A 24,574-nucleotide genomic window follows, 5' to 3' on the forward strand; every position below is an offset into this window, starting at 1 on the left:
ACAGACATCACAGGTGCGGACCTCACAAGAGAGATCGTATCAACACTGTATTTCTTGACATGCCAATAATTCAATAGAAATTGGAAAAAATGAAATTATCTTTGTAAAAATGCACCCTTTATTTATTTTCTGAGTAACTTTGTGCAAGTGGTCACCTTGAAAAACTTGAGTCTTCCTAACCCAACTATAAAAGCTTATGTAAAATATAATAATATTTTCACACTGAGAAAATTGACAACAACGTTTAACGTGGTATTTGGATGTGAACACTTTTATGTTAGGGTGCAGCGATTTCTTTTTCTTTAAACTGCAAATTCCTTGAGGTCAGAGATCATGTTTCAGTTCTGTTGTACTCCCTCAAGTCCTAGTACAGTGCTTGGCACTCTGGTGCTAGAAAAAATAGCATTGTTTGATTGAATTTATTCTTCCTTGAAACTGTTCAAAAATTATATGACTGAAAATTCCAGTATTTTTTTTCTGTCAAAATTACTGGGTCTTTTATGTAACCCTATTCTCTAAAAACAGTTTCTGTTTAGTAACTAATGAACTATTTTTTCTGGTAAATATAAAATAAGGAAATTTTTCATTAATTTCAATCCCTTTTGATTCCCAAACTTTCACCCTTTAGTTTCATCAAATTTTCTTTCAAATAGTATCTAAGGAATGACAATCATGAAAAGTTCATTAAAAGTGAGTGTAGCTCTGAAATAATAGGAATTTTATGTTGGGTACTCAAATTTAGTCTGACTCTCCCCTTTAAACAGGGGAGTATGTCCTCATGGGAAAAAAAAAGGACTGGTGCAGAGGAGCTGGATTCTATTACTGACTCTGCCACATACCCACTGGTGACTTTAGTCAAGTCACTATGACTCAGTTTTCTCATCTGTAAAATAGGCATTCAGTACCTGTTCTGCCTCCTACTTAGACTATGAGCTCCAGATGGGACAGGGACTGTGCTCCATCTACATATAGTGTATCTACCCCATTATTAGTACAGTAATTGGCAGAGAGTAGGCATTTAACAAACATAATAATTATTATTAATCAATCAATAGCATTTATTGATCACTCACTGTGTACAGAACACTGTACTAAGGGCTAAGGAGAGTACAATACAGCAGATTGACAGGATGTGTTCCCTGCCCACAATGTGCCATTAGTTAACTAAATTGTCAATATATATGTAAATCCTATGAGCCTGAGGGTGGGGTGAATAAAGGGTACAAATCCACATGCAGAATGCAATGCAGAAGGGAAAACGAGTAGGAGAAATGAGGGTTTAGTCGGCAAAGGCCTGTTGGAGAAGATGTGATTTTAATAAGACTTTGAAGGTGGGGATAGTGGTGGCCTGTCAGATATGAAGTGATAGGGAATTCCGGGCCAGAGGCAGGGAGTGGGCCAGAGCAGCATCCTAGACACAAAAAAATCTAGGAACAGTGAGTAGGATGGCATTAGAGAAGCTAAGTTATCATACTAGGTTATAATAGGAAATCAGAGGGGTAAGGTAGAATGAGACAAGGTAATTGAGCTGATGTTGCAGAGGTGAAGGGGAACCACTGGAGGCACTTGAGGACTGGGAAAATTTGGAAAGAACTTTTTTTATAAAAACAATCCAGGTAGTGGAGTGAAGTATGGACTGAGGTGGGGAAAGACATGCAGGGGGTTCAGCAAGGAGGCTGATGCAGTAACCAAAGCAGGTTAGGGTAAGTGCTTGGATCAACATGGGAAGCAGCATGGCTCAGTGGAAAGAATCAGAGGTCATGGGTTTGAATTCCAGCTCTGCCACTTGTCAGCTGTGTGACTGTGGGCAAGTCACTTCACTTCTCTGTGCCTCAGTTCCCTCCTCTGTAAAATGGGGATGAAGACTGTGAGCCTCCTGTGGGACAACCTGATTACCCTGTATCTACCCCAGCACTTAGAACAGTGCTTTGCACATAGTAAGCGCTGAACAAATACCATCACCCAAGAGGGTTGTAGTTTGGATGGGGAAGAATGGGCAGATTTTAGCAATCTTGTGACGATAGAACAGATAAGATTTGGTGACAGATTGAATATGTGGGTTAAATGAGAACTATAAGTTGAGGATAATGAGCAAGAAACATTGTGGCACAGTGAAAAGAGCACAGATTTGGGAATCAGAGGACCTGGGTTCTAATACTGGCTCCACTCCTCTTTTGTGTGACCTTGTGCAACTCATTTAATTTGTCCATGCCTCAATCTATAAAATGGGGATTAAGACTGTGAAACCCAAGTGGAACACGGACTGCGTCCAGCTTGATTACCTTGTACCTACCCCAGCACTTAGTACAGTGTCTAGCAAATAATTAGTGTTTAACAACATTTTAAAAAAATGCCAAGTTATGGGTTTGTGAAACAGGAAGGATGGTGTTGCTGTTTACAATGATGGGAATGCCATGAGAAGGGCCAGGGTTTGGGTGGGAAAATGAGGAGTTCTGTTTTGGACTTGTTAAGTTGCAGGTGTCAGCTGGACATCCAAGTAGAGATTTCCTGAAGGCAGGAGGAAATGTGAGACTACAGACAAAGAGAAAGATCAAGGCTGGAGAAGTAGATTTGGGAATCATTGGCCCAGAAGTGGTAGTTGAAGCCACAGGAGTGAATGAATTCTCCATAGTAGTGGGTGTAGATGGAAAATAGAAGTGGACCCAGAACTGAACCCTGAGGGACTCCTACGTTTAGAGATTGGGAGGCAGCTTTTAAGACAACTTAAAATGATTGACAAGAGAGAGAGGAAAATCAAGAGTGCTCTGCATAAACTATCAATAGATCATTGATGATGATTTGAGAACCAGGAGAGGGCTGTGTCCATGAAATCAAAATTAGGCAATGTTTCCAGGAGAAGGGGATAGTCCACAGTGTCGAAGACAGCTGAGAGGTCAAGGAGGATTAAGATGGTGTAAGGGCTATTGGATTTGGCAAGAACGAAAACATTGGTAACCTTTGAGAAGGCAGTTTCAGTGGAAAGAAGGGAGCCAGATTAGATGGGGTCAAGGACAGAATTGGAGGAGAGGAAGTAAAAGCAGCAGTGTCAAAAACTTGCTTAAGAAGTTTGGAAAAGAATAGTAGAAGGGAATTGGGGCATAACTAGAGGGAGCTGTGCAGTGAAGGGAGGGGTTTTCTGGGGCATAGGGGATAATAAAAAAGATAGGGGATATTAAGTATGTGATTAGCATTATTAATAATAATAATTATAATTAATTTTTTGCTTCCCTGAGGCAGAAAAATATTTGCCATTCCTTCCTATTCCTACCATCATCTTTAAATCATGCTAAATGTGCAATAAAATTTTAACTGTCCCAGCCTCAGCCCAAACTCCCACTCTGACATTTCCCTGTTAGTGAGACCTGAAGCAATTCCCTTTACTCACTTATTGTCTGAAGGCAGCTCTGGTCAACAGGGATAAAAGAAGGCCATGACTCCCTTTCAAATGAAAGTTTGTTGTTAAAATCCTAATGCATTTTATTCCTGGCTGAACTGAATTTAATTTTGTCTTTATCTCAATTCAATTAATAAGGAGCCTAACAGGTTTCCCCACTTTTTATGAATTTTTTTAAGTGCTTACTAAGTGTCAGGTACTTTTTAGGTAATCGGGTAGATATAAGCTTCTCAGTTTAGATACTATTTCTGTCCCACATAGGGCTCATAGTCTTAATTTCCATTTTACAGTTGAGGTAACTGAAGCACAGAGAAGTTAAGTGACTTGCTCAAGGTCACACAGCAGAGAAGTGGCAAGGCCAGAATTGGGATCCAGGCCCTTCTGACTCCCCGGCCCATGCTCTATTCACTAGGCAGCACTGCTTCTCATTGTTGTTAAAATACGTTCAACTTTAATAGTGGATTTTAGACATACCTTAGTAGATTTCAGATGTATTTTAGGTGATTTCAAATGAATTTGGTAGTTAGATACATTTTCTATGCATGGATATGTGGAATCATTTCAATATTAATACTTAACATAATTAGCATTTACTTTGCATAGGTATGGATAATAAGCTATGTCTGTAAGCATACTTTGAAATGTTAAGAGTATTGCAGGCAGACATTTTCTAGAATATCAAAGAAATTAATCACACAGGTACCAGTATTTTTTACTTGAAATTATAGATCTGTCTCATTTTCTATTTGAATTTTGTCTTCCCTCATGACAGTTATCAATTTTCTTATGTTGATATTTCATGTGGGATTTATAAATGTCCCAGTGGATGGCTCAATTGTTAAGTGAATTGGTTTGGATGCTCAGTTATTAGATTAATTTTATTTTTTATTATTTTCATTTTCATTCTTTTTATCATTTCTTATCCCCTCATTATAGAGATCAGTTTTCTTATGTTGGTATTTTGTATAAATGTCCTAGTCTGGACAATAAGCCAAGAATTTTCCCATCCAATTAAAATTTTAGGCCAACTAGTTTCTCACCACCCCCCCCCACCACCCCAATCTTAGCATATGGAGTATATTAAGTGGAAAAAAAGTTCTTGTCAAAGTCATAATTGCATTTACATCATGATTAGGAGGGAAATAATACATGGAAATTAGTTTTCCTCACAAGCCACCTAAAGGAAAGACATATCCACTACTAGAGTAGGGTCAATTTGTTCAAGGGGGAGAGAGGCTAAGGCAGAATGAACAAGATAAAATCCTTGAGATAAAATGGCAATACAACCCCCTTTTGTAGTAAAAAACCTAGCTCTTGTGAAATTCGGTCTGGTAACTAGGTATCAGCAAATTCCAATTAGTTTACCAAATAAAGTCACTGTACCCAATTTGGTTTCTGTGAACTTTATAGGGATGTGGGAAAGTTGAAATAAAATAATCTCCCTGTAAATTAACCTCTCAAGGCATTGTCTGAAGAATGTCATCTTTATCTGATTTTGAATCCCTCTTGGGTGACTCCAATAAGGGCAGAGGCTTCAGAAGGATTGGGTTAGTGTGAGTCAGAACTGAAAACAGAGCCAAATGCTACAAATACCTAATCCATGAAGAGAGTATTTGCTCACAGTGCGAAAGGGATGGTGAGGCATGCTTCATGGGTCCTTTCAGTCACATCACACACTTGAATACCAGGGGTGGCCTTTTCAAACCCAAGCAATTTTGTTAATCTTCTTGCCTCATTCAAGAGGCAGAGAGTTTCTATGGTATTTTTGGAGTATATCACATGGATGTTACTCTTTGTTGAGCTGCTTTAGGTGCCTATTTCAATGGACAACTTTATTTCCTGCATTGTAAGCCGCTTGAGGGCAGGGATTGTGTCCTTTCCCAAGTACTTAGTACCTAGCTCTGTTGGCATTAGGTGCTTAATGAATACTACCGATTGATAGTTTGATAGATTCAATGCTGTGGCCTTTCTGGCTTTATTTTGGTTAACTCTCCTGGGAGAAATACCACGTAATGGATGAATATTTTCCGTGTTCACAATGCAACACCTTGTATAACTCAGTGTCAATGTTTTCTCTCTCCACCTTGGCTAGGATGTGATTCATGCATCTTTACCTTTACTGGCTGGTTGTGATTTATGTTTACTTAAACAGGGATAGAGATCAGGACTTCTACTACTTCTATATGTTCGCCTATTACAGTACTCTGCCCACAGTGGGTGCTTGTTTCAACACTGCTGATAATGAAAATGATTTGGCATTAAAGATACATCATTAGAATTCAAACTCCTTAAAGCAAGGATGTTATCTTTTTTATATATTGTGTGTGCTCAGGCCTAATACTGTGCCCTACATCAGGATATGCTCAATAAAGGTTGTTGCTTTTGATAACATAGAAATCTTGGTAGGTAGGTGCAATGGATTTAGTTTTCTTGCCTTTGAGTCTTCTTTTTTTCTCTTTGGAAGCAGTATAGGAAAATGGAAACTCAGTTTCAACCTTAGAGTTGCCAGCTAATCAGAAATTGTGTAATGTAATTAGGAAGAATAGAGAGGGGAAGTTGACGGGAATTGCCAAGGAGATAGTTGTTTGATCCAGAGAGAATCTTGGGAGAAGACAGAGAGCTGGCTAAGAGCCATCTCCTTATAAATGGCCTCACCTTTCTATCAAGATATTGAAAAGCACTGTGGCCTAATGAACAGAGCACAGGGCTAAGAGTCAGAAGACCTGAGTTCTAATATTGGCTCCACCATTTGTCTGCTGCTGTGTGACTCTGGGAAAGTCAGTTACCTTCTCAGATACCTCATCTGTAAAATGGGGATGAAGACTGTGAGTCTCATGGGGAACAGTAACTGTGTCCAACCTGATTAACTGGTATCTATCCCAGTGCTTAATACAGTACCTGTTACATAGTAAGTGCTTAATACATACAGTGGGTGACCGTGCATCCCCGCCCCCCAGTGCTTAGAACAGTGCTTTGCACATAGTAAGTGATTAACAAATACCATCATTATTACTATTACATACCAATAAAAATTATTGAGTACTTGGTTTTACAGACCATTCTACTAAGCATCTGGGAGAGTGCAATGCAATAGAGTTGGTAGCTATAATCCCTACTATCAAGGAGTTTACAGTCTAGTCCCCTTCTATTATGGCACATCATCCTAAACCCAGCTCTGTGAGAAGGCAGTCAGTATAAGGCAGAGACTTTTGCAGAGAGGAGATGAGAACATTGAGTTTGAGAAAGGAGAGATGACAACTGGATCTTTGGATTGGCTGAAAGAATCTGGCCTTCCAGCACATGATGTAAACCAAACTGAATAGGTGAGGTGACTGGGAGAGACAAAAATCCTGGCCTCCCCAGTAATGAAATTTGAAAAGTGAATCTAGTAGTTAAATGAAATTCATGTCACCAGGATTTTTGCGGGAGTGTGTGATGATCTGGGAAGCTGAAGTCTACAATATTCAAGTCTAATTGGGTTGCTAGGCTTTGAGCCCAAGAATCAATTTGGGCGTTATGAGATTCCAAGAAGTACTAAGGGTGACCCTTGTTCAAAGCTTCTTTCAAAAAATAATATGGGATTTTGGTGAATGTATTTGATTCAAGAACTCCATCTAAAATGGGGACTTACTGATAAAATGTCTTTGTCCATTCAGAGCCCAGCATTCTAACAAGTCTGTTTAAGGAAGTTTTGCTTTCCATCTAAGCACCAGTTGTTTGGCTGCTGCTGGAATCAGCATTATACACTTAATGGAGTAATGCTCTAATCTGGCTTGACAAATCCTATTTTCCTATGTAGAAGCGATTTGGCCTGGAAATATGGGTCATCCTGGGTAAGGATGTAGATATGTCATTTCCAATATTACTTTTGCCTTTTATCTCCTTCCCATCATCATCCAGGGCTCGAACTGTAACTTCCTGTAATAACTTACGCAGTAGAGCCTTCAGTCATATCCAATCAGTACCAACCCTTGCAATAAAGCCTGTTTTTTAATGAACTTTCAGGATTACATTACACAAATGTTTCTTATACCTTCCAGAGACAGAGTTTTTCTTTAAATTCCGGGTTATTCTGGAGTATGTCACATGAATACTCTTGTTCATTTCTAGCTACTTACTAAAACACTGATTGCATCCAAGTAAAAGCTTATAGAAGTTTAAAAATGGGCAGAAAAAATTAACTTTTTAGCATACTACCATTGAAGGTGCTTAAATATAGGCTTAGAGATGCAAATTAATTAGTACATTTATTCCCTCATTGCTTTGTAGAGAGGTAATTATATTCCTTATACAGACTTTAGACTGTGAAGTCATGGTGGCATGGAATTTGTCTGTTTATTGTTATATTGTACTCTCCCAAGTGCTTAGGATAGTCCTTAATTAATACTATTGAATTAATGAATACAGGATTTACCTTAAGGATAAATGCAAGGGATAACCCTTGTTTTACTAGCAGCATGGCCTAAAGGGAAGAACACGGGCTGGGGAGACAGAGGTCATGGATTCTAATTCTAGCTCTGCCATATGACTGCTGTGACACTTTGGACAAGTCACTTAACTTCTCTGTGCCTCAGTTAAAATGGGGACCAAGATTGTGAGCCCCATGAGGGACAAGTACTATGTCCAACCTGATTGCCTTGTATCTACCCCAGTGCTTAGAACAGTGTAGGGCACAGAGTAAACACTTAACAAATACTGTGAATTATTATTGTTATTATTAAACAAGAAAAAGGAATAGCATACTGTTCAGATATATTGGGTGCTTGTAAAAGTCCATTAATTCTTGAAGGACACATGGGTACAATATGCTAAAATGCCACTTTTATGAATAAACTGGGTACATAAAAGCCTAAAGAGAAGCAGCATGGCCTAGTGGAGAGAGTTAGACAACCTGGGCTCTTATTCTGGCTCTACCATTTGTCTGCTGTGTGACCTTGGCCAAATCCCTTAACTTCTTCGGGCCTTGGTTACCTCATCTGTAAAGTGGGGATTAAATTCTATTCCTCCTACTTAGACTGTGAACTCACTCTAGACTAAACTTGCATGGGCAGGGAATGTGTCTGTTATATTGTTGTTTGTACTCTCCCAAGCATTTACTATAGTGTTTTGCACCCAGTAAGATCTCTATAAATACAATTGATGGATTGATTGGGACAGGTACTACCTCCAACTTGATCATCTTCTATCTACTCCAATACTCAGTACTTGGCAAAAAGTAAACAGTTACTAAGCACCATTTTAAAAAAAAGTTTTTTGATCTTGGCTAGGTCTCTGTTTACCTCGATGGATTTCTCACTCTTCGAATGTGAAACTATTGGTTAAAATTCCATAATCATCTTTTTCTTTTTAGGAGCAGATGAGGATAAATAGCGAGAATCAGAGATTTACCATCAACACTCCATTCGTGTAATATGTATGCCCTAATCTGATGAGTGTGGATGAACTGAAAGAAACATTTTGGAAACATGTGGACAGGCTCATGATAAAAGAACCAAATTGCAACAAGTTGATTTTCATATGGGTGGCAGGGGCAGATGGTGATGATGAAATTCCAAAAAAGCATCATCAGGCCAATAGGATTAGATGCAATATCACACTATAATTGTCATATTCTCTTCCAGCTTCTAATTATATGAAAGATATCATGGATAAGATCTAAGCAATGGCAAGTATTCAACACAGTACTTCAAAGCTGTATGGATCACTATAGTCAGATGAGGTATTGGGTAATTGGATCATCATCTGTAAAACCTGGATTTAGCTGAGAAGGCCTATTCTGAGCTATTTCATCAGCACTCCCTTGAGCTCTACTCCAAATCAGTTGGCAAAATAAAATCAGCCGCACTGAGGTCCTAGTTAGCAATTAGCAGTTAGTCAATCAACATCAAGGCAATGTTCATCATAACACACATTGCAGGGAGAGATGTGAAAGGAAAATGAATGAAAAAAAACTTGAAGGGATCCAAACAGCTAATGACTTCACTCTCCCACCCCCGCCTTTTTTCCTCAATGTTATTAAAGAGCTTACTGTGTTCTGGGCACTGTACTAAGCTCTGAGGTAGATACAAGCTAATCAGGTTGGACAAAGTTCAAGTTTCATGTTCGGCTCTCAGTCCTAATCCCCATTTTATAGATGAGATAACTGAGGCACAGAATAGTTAAGTAAATTGTCCAAGGTCATACAGCTGATAAATAGTGGAGCCGGAATTAAAACTCAGGTCTTCTGACTCCCAGGCTCTTACTTTTTCCATTAGGCCACGCTTCTCCAGAGCCAGACCCATGGGGATGATGGTTCTTTTCACTCCTATGGATTTAGTATTTTTTCACCTATAGACACACAGAATGAGAGAGACAAGAAATTCAAAACTTTGTCTATTTCCTAAATACATACAATCAATCAGAAGTATTTATTGCACACTTATACTTTTGGGAGCACTGCACTAACAACTTGGGATACTAAAATAGAAACAATCCTTGCATTAAAAGAGTACACAGTCTAGAAAGAGAGGCAGACAGTGAAGGTTATTGCAGATAGGGTACACAGGCATATTTCCTCTTAAAATTAAAAATAAATCAATTTTTACATTTACACTGCATAAGCAGATATATACCTCCCACTTTCCAATGGTTTTGTGTGGTAGGTTAATTACAGCATCTTTTTTTTTTATGGAATGAACAAATGACATTCAGACAGTAACCGCCTTCTGCAACTTCCCCAGATCCTTCCCTGAACAACTGTTCTTCTTTTAATAGGACATTACACTTCTCCTACTGTTTTTACCAATCAATATTTCTATTAGCTGGAGAACATTTGATGTAATAAAGGCAAACTATTTTGTACTAAATGTATACTGACCATTTTGTGCATGAGTGCTTTCTGTTGTAGTTGTAGATGTGAAAGACTGAGGGAAATATGCAGGAAGCATAGTAATGAAGAGGCAACGTATATAAGGAATGAAATAACCACTGCTGTGAAACTGAAATACTGTAGATGATCAATTTTATGATACAATGACGATGGAAAGACTTATGTTGATAGGTACTATTTCTGTTTCAACTTGCTTTATCTTTTATTCCTGAATACTCTATTATTTTATTCGTTGATGGTGATCTATCCATCTTCCATGTTCTGTAAGCTCTAAGATCTTCCAACTGTAGAATGTCTGATTTAATTCTTCTTCTCTTACCAGTGAGTTTCCTTGATGTGAGTGCTAGGTCATCTAATGTTTTTATGGTATGTGATGAAGTACTCAGGGCTAGAAACAATTTTATGTCTGAGGGGGTAAAAGAAAGGAATGCCACTTCCAGCCTGTATTTTGATTGCTTTGTATAGTCAATCACTACTTAAGAAAATTGTCATTCATCAATAGAGAGAGATTTCTATATTAAGATTTTTTGCTTTCGGAGTCATGTTGCCTTGGGGATTTGAAGGTCTGCTGATTGCTGAATAGCTTTGCTTTTCATGGTTGCAAAATTGAATATTTTACATTGTTCCAGGAATTCCAATAGAAATTTCTATTACACTTTCTATTACAAGTGTTACTATCCAGAGCTTTATCAACAGCTTTGCTAAATATTCAGGGCATCTTCAGCTTCTAACATCTAGAAGTAGACAAAATTCAACTGCTGAGTTACTTTGATGCCAATTAAGGTTTGGATCATTGTTTCAAGATTGTTGTCAGTTAGGAATACACTGTGCATGGTTTTTAAGATCAGCACTTAGTACAGTGCTTGGCACATAATAAGTGCTTAACAAATACCATTATTATTATTACAGTGCTTCACTCATGCTCACAGTAAGTACTATTGATTGATTGATTTGTATGTTGAAAGCCTTTCAATGCCAGGAATTTTACTCTTCTATACTCTCCCCACCTTGGCCCTCTACTCACAAAGCCATAACTCTTCTACTTCCTTATTCCAGTGGCTTTTCAATAAAATATTGTGAGTGTAAACAGTGCGATAATAATAATAACAATAATAATTATGGTATCTGTTAAGCATTTCCTATATGCTGAGCACTGTTCTAAGAAGTGGGGTAGATACATGGTAAACGGATTGTCCCACAAGGGGCTCACAGTCTTAATCCCCATTTTACAGATGAGGTTACTGAGACACAGAGAAATTAAGTGACTTGCCCAACTATCGGAGCCAGGATTAGAATCCACTACCACTGGCCATCTCTGGATCAGATAGTAGTCTTCCGTCTCCCATAGTAATTGCAATGGGGGACCATTTTTGAGATAGATACTCATGGTTTGGGACAAACCATCTAATCTTTTCTTCGCTATCTCTTAGTTTCCTTGTACTAATTCATTGTGGACCTCTCCTTCATCAGTGTCTCTAGAATGTATTAATCTTTTCAGCTGTCACATCTTCCATATTCATTCATTCAATAGTATTTATTGAGTGCTTACTATGTGCAGAGCACTGTACTAAGCACTTGGAATATACAATTCGGCAACAGAGACAATCCTTGCCCAGTGAGGCTCTCACAGTCTGAAAATATAATTTTTTTTCTTGTTTTGAACCTACTACCATCAAAAGCAGCATGTCCAACTGGAAAAAACATGGGCATGGGAGATAAAAGGACCAGGAGTTTAAACCCAGCTTTAAAAATGGGGATTAAAACTGAACCCTATGCGGGACAGGAACTGTGTCCAACCTGATTATCTTGTATCAACCCTAGCATTTAGCAAAATACCTGACACATAGCGTTTTACAAATGTCACTAAAAAAAAAATCAAATATTTCTTGTCACGTTTTTATGGTATTTGTGAAGCACTTACAATGTGCCAGGCACTGTTCTAAGCACTGGCGTAGAAGAACACAGGATAATAAGGTTGGACACAGTCCTTATCCTATAGGAGGCTCCCAGCTTTAATTACCATTTTACAGATGAGGTACCTGAGGCACAGAGAAGTGAAGTGACTGTTCAAGGTCACACAGCAGACAAGTGGTGGAGCCAGGATTATAACTCAGTTCCTTCTGACTCCCAGGCCCGTGTTCATCCCAGGCAATGCTACTTCTTGTCATTGTAACATATCTTCCATGATGTTGATACATATTTAGTTGGACAGCATAAAATTGTAAACATTTAATTGCAAGACCCACTTTTTTGGGTTTCTGGGCAATTTTTGCTCACAAATCACTACTACATCTAAAGAATAAAACCTAAGATTCATGGAAAATCAAGTAGGGGATACAAAGCCTCAATCTGAGTGTAAAGAACAGGAGCCTCAGAAGGAAGGGTCTTGGCTTATAATCCCTGTCCCACCACTTGCCTGCTGCGTGATCTTTGGTAAGTCATTTAACTTCTGTACTCCAGTTTTCTCAATAAAGTGTTTTTGCCATCTAGTGAATCTCATGGTTAGGAAAAGGCATGCTTCTCATTTGGCGCATCTCCCCCAACAGCCCTCTCATTCACTCATTCAGTTGTATTTATTGAGCACTTACAGTGTGCGGAGTACTGTACTAGGTGCTTGGGAAAGTATAATGCAACAATAAATGGTGACATTCTCTGCCCACAACAAGCTCACAGTTTGGAAGGGGGGAGACAGACATCAGTACAAATGAATAAAATTACAGAGATGTACATAAGTGCTGTAGGGCTGGGAGAGGGGAAGATCAAAGCACTCTGCACTCAAAGCATTCAAAGCACTCTACCCAGTAAATGCTCAATAAATACAAGTGAACAAATGAATCAATCAATCAAAGGGAGCAAGTCAGGGCAACGCAGAAGGGAGTGAGAAATGAGGAAAAGAGGGGCTTACTTTGAGAAGTCCTCTTGGAGGAGATGTGCCTTCAATAAGGTTTTGATGCTGGGGAGAGTAATTGTTTGTCAGATTTGAGGAGGGAGAGTGTTCCAGTCCAGAGGCAGGAAATGGACTAGGGGTAAGTGGTGAGACAGATGAGATCAAGGCCCAGTTAGAAGGTTAGCATTAGAGAAGCTAAGTATGAGGTCTGGGTTGTAGAAAGAGAGAAGCAAGATGTGGAAGGAGGGGGCAAGGTGATGGAGTGCTTTAAACTCAATGGTGAGGAGTTCTTGTCTGATGAGGAGGTGGATGGGCAACCACTGAAGTTTTTTGAGGACACCCATATACTAGCCCTTTGTCACTTATATGCAACCAACATGACTCCTTGGACTCAGGTAGGCTCCTTGCAGTCTGAAGAGTCTCAGAGCACTCTCTAGCACCCTGCATTCTGCCCCCCATTGTCTCCATATTTGGTTGACATTCCAGACCTTTCTCTTGGGGGCTAGGTCTTGTTACAAGGTCATCTTTACCTCTGGTAGAATCTTCAGAAAAAGCCTGGACCATCAGCTACCAGATGGCTCCTTACACCCATTGGGTTCACTTTGCCTTCATGGCTCTGGAAACTTTGCTTCTCTTATGTTGGCATGGTGCTGAGGAGAAACATCTTAACATTCATGTCTCCTGGGATAAAAGCCAGTCTGTTCCTCCAAATACATATACATAGGAGGATTCATGTCAACCAGGTAACCTACAGATCCATCCATCAGTCAAACTATTTTATGGGCACTGTCCTAAATGCTTGGAGGGTACACAACAATGGTGTTGATAGAAACTTTTTATGGTGTTTGTTAAGCATCAGGCACAGTTCTAAGCCCTGGGATATCTTCAAGCTAATCAGGTTGGATATAGTCCCTGTGCTATATGAGGCTCATAGTCTTAATCCCCATTTTACAGATGAGGTAACTGAGGCATAGAAAAGTTGAGTGACTTGCCCAAGGTCACAGAGCAGACTAGTGGAAGAGCTGGGTTTAGAAGCCAGGTCCTTCTGATTCCCAGGTTCGTGCTCTGCCCACTAGGCCACGCTGCTTCCCATGACAAGCTCACAGTCTAGAAGGGGAGATAGACATTAACATAGGGAATGTATCTGCTAATTGTTTCATATTGTACCTTCCCAAGTGCTTAGTACAGTGCTCTGCATATAGTAAAATAATTGGCAGATATGTATATAAGTGCTGGGGGAAGGGGTTATCTCCTGTATTTAGCTGCATCCCAAAGGCCCTCACTCCCTATTCCATAACTAACAAAAAGACACTCAAAATCACTTTCAAAAATATGTACATTTCCTGAGGGACTAACTAGTTCTTTAGTCAGAAATGTTTCCCACTGATATCACCGCCCCAGCAGATACTCTGTTTTATCTCCCACAAGAAGGGCTTGGACATTGTACTAACACTTGGAAATATACAAGTATTGACAGGCTTAGTCCATGTCCTGAAAGACCTAAACTGCTAAACAGTAGTTCAGAGTAAGAGCATAACTACAGTAATAAGTACAACCAAGCAATCACATTAATACATATCCTCAGGAATGTGAAGATAGCTGATGGGTTGGCAGGGCGGTGAACTTTCAAGAAGGTATTTTTAAAAATCCAGGAAGAATGATAGAATTTTACATCTCTGGCTATATTTCCCATGAAAAGTCAAATCATGACTCATAGAGGTTTCCTAGGAGACAGATAGTCAACCTTTATGTGGAGGAGCTGCCTTTTGCTCTTTGTTTGAGACTTTGGTATCACCAACAGCAAAAGAAATGTTTGGTAATTTTCAAGCTCTGGCCATCAAAATATTCATTTGAGGATGGGACAGGGAGGACATGGCTTTAAAGCACTCCACCACCTTGCCCCCACCTACCTCACCTCACTTCTCTCCTTCTAAAACCCAGCTCGCGCACTTTGGTTCTCTAGTGCTAACCTCCTCACTATGCATTGATCTCGCCTATCTCACCGCCGACCCCAGCCCACCTCCTGCCTCTGGCCTGGCACGCCCTCCCTCTTCAAATCCGACAATTACTCTCCCTCCTACAAAGTCTTATCTCCTCCAAGAAGCCTGCCCAGACTAAGCCCCACTTTTCTTCGTCTCCCACTCCCTTCTGAATTGCCCTGACTTGCTCCCTTTGCTGTTCCCCCTTCCCTGCCCTACAAGATTATGTACTTATCTGTAATTTCATTTATTTACTTTGATGTCTTTCTCCCCCAATGTAGACTGTAAATCCATTGGAGGCAGGGAATTTCTCTGTTTATTGCTGTATTGTACTCTCCCAAGTACTTAGTACAGTGCTCTGCACAGATAAGTGCTCAATAAATATGATTGAATGAATAAATGGATGAATAAAAATGGTAACAATTTATTTTTTCATATTAATGTCTGTTTCCCCCTCTAGACTATAAGCTAGTTGTGGGCAGGGAATATTTCTGTTGCTATATTGTACTCTCCCAAGTGCTTAGTACACTGCTCTGCACACAATAAGCACTCAATAAATATGATTGACTGACTAATAAAACTAAGTTAACACTGATGTTTTAAGTAATATTCAGTCAGTCTGTTTGAATTCATTCAGTCTAAGTTCCCCTCACCTCCACATTTAAACAGAAACTCTTTAGCATCAGCTTTAAAGCACTCATTCAGCTCTGTCCCTTCTAACTTACCTCATTGATCTCTAACTATTTATCAAATTTATTGAGCACTTTGTGCAGAACACAGTACTAAGAACTTGGGAGTGTACAACAGAACAATATAAAAGACACATTCCCTATCTACAATGAGCTTATGGTCTACAGGAGTGTACAGTCTACAACCCAACCCATACACTCTGTTCCCTAACACCAACCTACTCTCTGTACCTCAGTCTCATCTATTCCGCCATCTATCCAACCCCTTGACCATGTTCTCCCTCAGGCCTGTAACTCCCTCCCCAGTCATATCTAACAGTTTTATACTCTACCACTTTCAAATCCCTCCTAAAATTGTATTTCTTTCAAGAGGCCTTCCCATCCTCTTAAGCACTATGATACTCATCCCAGTCCCACAATATTTATGTAAATATTTTAGAGTTCCCCCATTCCCCAAATCCCACATTCCTCTGTTTTATGATACCATCTCCTCTAGGAAGCTTACATTATCTAATCTTTAATCTTCCCAACCCATTCTTCCTCCTTTTGCATCACCTATGCATTTGGGTCATATGTCCTAAGGACTTCGATACTCACTCATCCCAACCTCCAGAGCACATATGCACATATCTTTATGTCTTTATAGCCTTATATACATATTCTTATATTGTCTTGTCTTATGCTGTTGAGTCACCTCGGACCCATTGCGACTCCATGGACACAGCTCCCCCAGAATGCCCCACCTCCATCTGCAATTGTTCTGGAAGTGCATCCATAAAGTTTTCTTGGTAAAAATACAGAAGTGGTTTATCACTGTCTCCTTCCACACAGTAAACATGAGTCTCTGCCCTCGACTTTCTCCCATGCTGCTGCTGCTCAACACAGATGAGTTTTGACTTGTAGCAGATTGCTTTGCTTGCTAGCCATTGACCAAGCTACAGATAGAATGGGTATGCCTCTGCTTGATTTTCCTTCTTATAGCCGAGACTGGTAGAGTACTCTCCAGGTACAATCCTGAGAGGGAGTATCGTTATGTACATATCCTTATATCTGGCTTCTGCTACCTGAAATTGACTTTAATAGCTGTCTCCCTCGCTAGATTGTAAGTCTTTTGATGTCAAGGATAATTTCTACTTTATTTTAGTCACCCAAGCACCTAGCTCAGTGCTCTGCAATAAATAATATTGATTAAATGATTGATGGATTGATTGTCTCTGGAATAGTTTTCTGCCAGACCAAATGGGAGGGGGTGAGAGGGGTGGAGCTCTAACAGGCAAGATCCAGGAGTGCTGCTTTTCAGTTCTGAGTTATTAATAATAATAATGATAATAAAAATTATGGTATTTGTTAAGTGCTTACTATGTGCCAAGCACTGTTCTAAGCGCTGGGGTAGAAACAAGGTAATTAGGTTGGACACAGTCACTGTCCCACATGAGGCTGATAGTCTCAATTCTCATTTTACAGATGAGGTAACTGAGGCACAGAGAGAAATGAAGTGAATTGCCCAAAGTCACACAGCGGACAAGTGGTGGAGCTGAAATTAGAACCTATGACCTCTGACTCCCAAGCCCGTGCTCCTTCTGGAGCTGGTGGGGAAGTTGGCCAGTGATCGAATATTGAATAGGTGAGTTATAAGCAAGAAAAACAACCTGGAAATAAGGGTTGATAATATATTTTGAAGGAATAGCATAAGGTCATGTGGAAACTAAAGAGATTCTTTTCAGATCATAAAGACTTTTATCAGTTCACATAATTAAACAGCCTTAGCAACTGTCCTAATCTGTTAGGAAGAGGTGAATTTAAAGCAGAATCTTGAGGGGTTTACTGGATTAATTCATCTTTTTATGCATTAGATTGCCCCAGTCAAGTCAAGATAAGCCAAACCACTTTGCCGAGTATATCCATTAGCTCTCTCCCCTGATGGGGCTAGGTGGAATCTCAACTTCTTCAGGAAACAAGGGCCAACCTTGTTTCAACTACACAGTTTAAAGTGCAAGCCAAGGAAGGAAGGTTTTCCAAATAAGGGTTATTGAATGATTGGAGGTAAACTGTAGAGAGCTGGATCCCAGTCTGTGTATGTACACATACACACACACACACACACACACACACATACACGCACACGTGAAGAAGCTATGAGACCAGAGTCTAAGACTACTCCACTTGGCAAGTGGGATGTGAAATGGCAAGTCTCATTTTATTTATTCTTCAACAAGTAACATTTATTAAGCACTTATTGTGTGGATAGCACTGCATTCAACTCTTGGGAGGGTTCAGTACAATTGAGTAGACACGATCCCTGCCCACAAGGAGCTTACCCTCTACAGGGGCGAGAGACATTAAAATAAATTACATATAAAGGGTGTAAGGATGTATATTCTTGTCTTTGGCTTTTTCTGTTTTCTGCTTTTTTTGTTTCATCTTCTGTGTCTGTCTGTTGCTAGCCTCCCCCCATCCAGAGTGAGAGGCCTTTGGGATACAGGGAAACATATCTATTTTAATTTGTGTACTTTTTCCTGGCACTGTTGTACAATGTTTGGCTCATAGTAAGAACTAAATATATACTATTACTTGTTCTACTACTGTTACTATCACTACAACCCAGTGGGTGAATTTCTTAATCCACTTAATCCATTGTATATTTAACCCTGAACTTGTACTATGAGCCAAACTCTGTGCTAAGCCCTGGAGTAGATACAAAACAATTAAATCAGTCACAGTCCCTGTCTCTCATTGGGCTCACAGTCTAAGGGAGAGAGAGAACAGGTATTTAATTCCCATTGACAAATGATAAATTGAAGTACAGGGAACTTAAATTACTTGTTCAAGGTTACAAAGAAGGAGGCAGAATTAGAACCCAGGTCCCTTGACTCCTAGGGGCTGAAGCAGAAGTGGATTTAAGTTAATGCTCTGCTGTATCCACGACAGAGAATGTCCAGGGGCAACCCTGAGGCCAGAATTCTCTCGTAACTTCTCTACCTGGAGTACTCATGTCCTGCCTCAGATTTCAATTCCCCTTCACCACACTGTTTATAACCCCCAAAGAATCCCAGCAGAGGTCAGAGCCACAAAAAGGCTGAGCTTGCAAAAAGAGACATATCTTGAGGGGCATGATTTAAAAATAGGTAAAGAGCTTGGAGAAGTTCCATGTTATAGCGACCCATTTTGCAGAGGTAGGAGTGGCAGGCTGGGCCTGCTTTTTGGCTTGGTGCCTGGACTGCCTTTTTTGGTACTTTCAAGAGTCACCTTCCAACCCTTAGTACAGTGCTCTGCACACAGTAAGTGCTCAATAAATACGATTGAATGAATGAATCCCTTCACAGTGGCCTCTGGTAGGGAGGCTGCTGATGGACCTCTCAAAATATGGAGAAGAATATGTCGGACACATTCCATCAGGCTCAAGGGTAACGTGATGCTGTTGTGCCGTACTGCAGAAGTACCCCCATGTCTGGCAGGGCATAGAGCATTTCTCCCTATCTCCCCAACTTGCCCCTCAGCTCTTGCATTCCCTCCCATATCTGTAGGAATCCTAACACTTTAAGGCTCTCAGTTGGTGCTGTCCCTTGAATTCATGAACTTTCTTCTCCTTTCAAGAGGGGAAAATGAAGAAAGGGACAGAAGGGAAGAGAGGGAAGGAGGAATGAGGGACAGGGGACTTGTCACTACTGCTATCCAGGAGCTCCGTCTCTATTTCCGTCATGCTAGTGGGCAGTCCAGCAGCCCTGGTCCAATCAAAACTGGGGGTCTGACCCTCCTGGCCCAAGTGGTCCCCTCAGCTCCTCGTGTAGCACTGCCAAACTATAATGCTAATGCTAATACTAATAATAGTATTTATTAAGCATTAACTATATGCCAAGTCAAGTGCTGGGGTAGATACAAGGCAATCAGATTGGACAAAGTCCCTCTCCCACATGGGGCTCCCAGTCTCAATCCCCATTTTACAGATGAGATGACTGAGGCACTGAGAAGTGAAGTGACTATAGTGACCGCACTGGGAGTGGACACTCTAGTACTGGTGGTGGCAGGCCCCCTTAGACCAGCCACCACAGCTGCTGAAGAGGAGGGTGGGGGTGGAGGATGGGACATTCATTCATTCATTCAATCATATTTGAGTGCTTCCTGTGCGCAGAGCACTGTACTAAGCACTTGGAAAGTACAATACTGCAGTCTGGCAGGAGGGCAGTTGGGAGAGACAGACATCAATACAAGTAAATGGGTATCAATATAAATCAATAGAATTATAGATTTATACATATATACTTAAGTGCTATGGGGCGGGGATGGGGGGGAAGAGCAAAGGGAGCGAGTTGTGGTGACGGGGAAGAGTGTGGGAGCTAAGTAACAGTGGAGCTTAGTCTGGGAAGTCCACTTGGAGGAGATGTGCCTTCAGTAGGGTTTTGAAGGGGGGAAGAATGATTGAGAAGCAGCATGGCTTAATGGAAAGAGCACTGGCTTGAGAGTCCAAGGATATGGATTCTAATCCCCACTCTGCCACTTGTTTGCTATGTGACCTTGGGCAAGGCACTTAACATCTCTGTGCCTCAGTAACCTTATCTGTCAAAGGAGATTAAGACTGTGAGCCACACGAGGAACAACCTGATTACCTTGAATCTACCCCAGCACTTAGAAAAGTGCTTGGCACATAGTAAGCGCTTAACAAATACCATTATTATTATTTTTATACTGTAAGCCCAGTGTGGGCAGGGATTGTCTCTCGTTAGTGCTGAACTGTACTTTCCAAGTGCTTAATAAAGTGCTTTGCACAGAGTAAGCATCAATAAATATGATTGAATGAATGAACAAATGAAGGTCTGGCAGATTTGAAGAGGGAGGGCCTATCAGTCCAGAGTAGGTCATGGGCCCATGGTCAGCGGTGGGACAGGTGAGATCGAGGCACAGTGAGGAGGTTAGCACTAGAGGAGCAAATGGTGCTGGCAGGGATTCATTCATTCATTCAATCGTATTTATTGAGCACTTACTGTATGCAGAGCACTGTACTAAGTGCTTGGAAAGTACAATTCGGCAACAGATAGAGTCAATCCCTGCCCAATAAAGAATATAGGAGAGAAGGGAGGTGAGGTAGGAGGGGGAAAGGTGATGGAGAGCTCTAAAGCCAATAGTGAGGAGTTTTCGATTTTTTGAGGGTGGGGGGAGGGTGATATCCCCTGAATGTTTCTGTAGAAGGATAATCCAGGCAGTGGAATTAAGTATGGACTGAAGTAGGGAGAGGCAGGAGGTTGGGAGGTCAGAAAGGAGGCTGATGCAGTAATCCAGGCAGGACAGGATGAGTGATTGTATTAACATGGTAGCGGTTTGGATAGAGAGGAAAGAGCGGATCTTGGCGATGTTGTGAAGGTGAGACCAACAGGATGTAGTGAAGGATTATATATGTAGGTTGAATGAGGGAGCAGAGTCAAGGATGCCACCCAAGTTACGGTTTTGTGAGAAGGGAAAGATGGCTGTGTCACCTAAAGTGATGGGAAAGTTTGGGAGAGGACAAGGTTTGGGAGGGAAGACAAGGAGCTTTGTCTTGGACATGTTGGACATGTTGAAGTGGTAGAAGGACATCCAAGTAGAGATGTCCTGAAGACAAAAGAAGATGTGAGCCTGGAGGGTGAGAAAGAAAACAGGGAAGAAGATGTAGATTTGGGTGTCATCTGCATAGAGATGGTAGTTGAAGCGATGGGAATAAATGAGTTCACCAAGGGAGTGATTGTAGATGGAGATTAGAAGGGGATCAAGAACTGAACCTTGAGGGACCCCTACAGTTAGGGGATGGGAGAGGAAGGAGGAGCCATGAAGGAGACTGGGAATGAGTGGCCAGAGCCATATTTATTGAGAGCTTACTGTGTGCAGAGCACTGTACTAAGAGCTTGGGAGAGTACAATATAACAATATAACAGACACATTCCCTGCTCACAGTGAGATTATTTATTCAGTCAGTCATATTTATTGAGTGCTTACTGTGTGCAGAGCACTGCTTGGAAAGTACAATTCGGCAACAGATAGAGACAATCCCTACCCAACAACGGGTTCACAGTCTAGAAGGGGGAAACAGACAACAAAGCAAAACAAGTAGACAGGCATCAACATCATCAAAATAAATAAATAGAATTATAGATGTCTGCACATCATTAATGAAATAAATTGAATAATAAATATGTACAAATATACACAAGTGCTGTGGGGCAGGGAAGGGGGTAGAGCAGAGGGAGGGAGTAGGGGCGATGGAGAGGGGACGAAGAGCAGAGGAAAAGGGGGGCTTAGTCTGGGAAAGCCTCCTGGAGGAGGTGAGTTCTCAGTAGGGCTTTGAAGAGGGGAAGAGAGCTAGTTTGGTGGATGTGAAGAGAGAGGGCAATCCAGGCCAGAGGTAGGACGTGAGGCACTGTGAGGAGGTTAGTGGCAGAGAAGCAGAGTGTATGGGCTGGGCTGACAGTTCTCTAGGGGAAGATAGACATTAATATAATATGTAATGTGTAATTCTCCTAAAGAAGGATGTCTGGACACATTTCCTATGGTACTAAGTGAAACCTTGCTTATGTGGTTGGCCTTCCATGATCCTTTTCTGTCAAGGGGTCATCTTGCGCACAGTCTGACAAACAGTACACCCAGAACTCTAACGTGCTCCCATCCTCATCCCAATTCCACCTCTGGCTCCAGTTTAGCTCTCAGCATCATCCGATATCTGCCCCAAGTCCCTCAGAGAACTGCTCCCTTTGAGATCAAAGCAATGTGAACATGAGAAATTCATAAGTGGTAAGCAGAGGCCAGCAGTCAAGAAGAAAAAGCTGGGAAGGAGAAATCTCTCTGGCCTACAGGTCATCTACTCTCCCTTCTTCTGCCAGCCCCTCCTGCAAATACTTTAATCATTCCATCAACTGTATTTATTGAGCACTTACTGTGTGCAGAGCTCTGTACTGAGAGCTTGGGAAAGTACAAAGATGAGGTAGAGTCCCCCCGCCCCCCAGCCACACACACACATTAAATAGGAAAATGGGTGAAGAATTTGGGTTTCTGCTAGTCAAAGAGATGACCTAGAAGTGGCCTTTGAAGAAAAAATAACCTGTCCAGTCCTTGATGGGAGGCTAATAGGGCAGTAACCCTAGGTATTGTCCTAAGGAGGCCTGTGAGTGGTGTTCAATGACCCAAATTGACCCTCGTTCAGTGGTCATCTCACTGTTGCTGAATTTTAATGGTGACAAATGCCCAAAAGGCAAGGTCTGCTCCTTGGAACACCAAGGGAGGTTTTGATTCTCTTTTTTACTGAATTGTACTTTCCAAATTCTTAGTACAGTGTTCTGCACACAGTTAGGGCTCAATAAATATGATTGAATGAATTAATGAATTCTTGATCTCATAGTCTCATTCAGGTGGCCAGCCTCAGGTCTCAGATCTTCCACCAGTCTTATCTTTCTTCTTGACCTTTGGTTATCGAAGGTAAACACACAGACATGGTTATCCCCTTCTGTATTCCCCTAGCAAACCCTGACTTTTGAAGAAGTCCATGAGAGAAGGTTGTGACTCATTTAGGAGAGAATGACTCATGCAGTATTAAAGTCTTGCTCTTCAGCTAAGCAATTTAAGAAACCATTTTTAGGAAATGCATGTTTATAGAGCTACTAAATTTTGTCTGTGTATGATGGGGTATGGGGAGAGGTGTGAGATCAATTATATGAGAAGCCTTTAGAAATTAACCCACTTCTACCAACCAAAGATATATTTCAATCGTTACCAAGGCCTTAAAATCATAATGAGGGAGTCCTGTGTAAATAAAAATCGCCTTCAGGCTCATCAGTAACAGGCAATATAAAAATCCCTTTTTAACTATGATTTTTATAACATGTTCACTACCATCGATCTTTTTTATGGTATTTGTTAAGTGCTTTCCATATATCAGGCACTGTTCTAAGCACTGAGGTAGGTACAAGCTAATCAGGTTGGACATAGACCATGTCCCCCATGGGGCTGACAGTCCTAATCTCCATTTTACAGATGAGGTAACTGAGTCCCAGAGAAATAAAGTGACTTGCCCAAGGTCACCTAACAGATAAGTGGCAGAATCACAACAAGAGCCCAGGTCTTTCTGACTCCCAGGCTCATGCTCTATCCACTAGGCCACGATGCTTCTCCCTGATATACTTCTTATTGGTACACTGTTTCTGAGCACCAAAGAGACAGCAGAAAGAAGTGGCTGGGGACAGGACCAAGCAGTGCAGCTCTTCCTTGCCTCATCTTTCTCCCCTCTGCCCCATGTAGACACCAGGGCTGCCCATTCTGTCATCCCTCCTTCCTCCCTCCCTCCTTCCCTGGATCACTGTTCTCTCCTAGCCTGGATCACCACTTTCTACAGTGTTTTTTATACCAGAAACGAGTTCAGGCTTGTTCCAGGGAACTTCCAGCACTGGTCTTGTAGATAGCACCACCATCCTTCCTGTCTCACAAGCCCCTAAACTTGGCATTATCCTTCACTCCTTTCTCTCACTCAACACACATATTCAATCCATCATTAAATCCTGCTGGTTCCACCTTCACAACATTGCTAAAATCTGCCCTTTCCTCTCCATCCAAACGGCTACCACGTTAATGCAATCACTCATCCTATCCTACCTGGGTAACTTCAATCAGCCTCCTTGCTGACCTCCCAGCCTTCAGTCTCTCTCCACTCCAGTCTGTAATTCACTCTGCTGCCTGGATCATTTTTCTACAAAAACGTTCAGGATATGTCTCCCTACTCCAGTAGTTGCCCACCCACATCCG

The sequence above is a fragment of the Ornithorhynchus anatinus genome, chromosome 1 (genome assembly GCF_004115215.2).
Source record: "Ornithorhynchus anatinus isolate Pmale09 chromosome 1, mOrnAna1.pri.v4, whole genome shotgun sequence".
In the NCBI taxonomy this organism is placed as follows: domain Eukaryota; kingdom Metazoa; phylum Chordata; class Mammalia; order Monotremata; family Ornithorhynchidae; genus Ornithorhynchus; species Ornithorhynchus anatinus.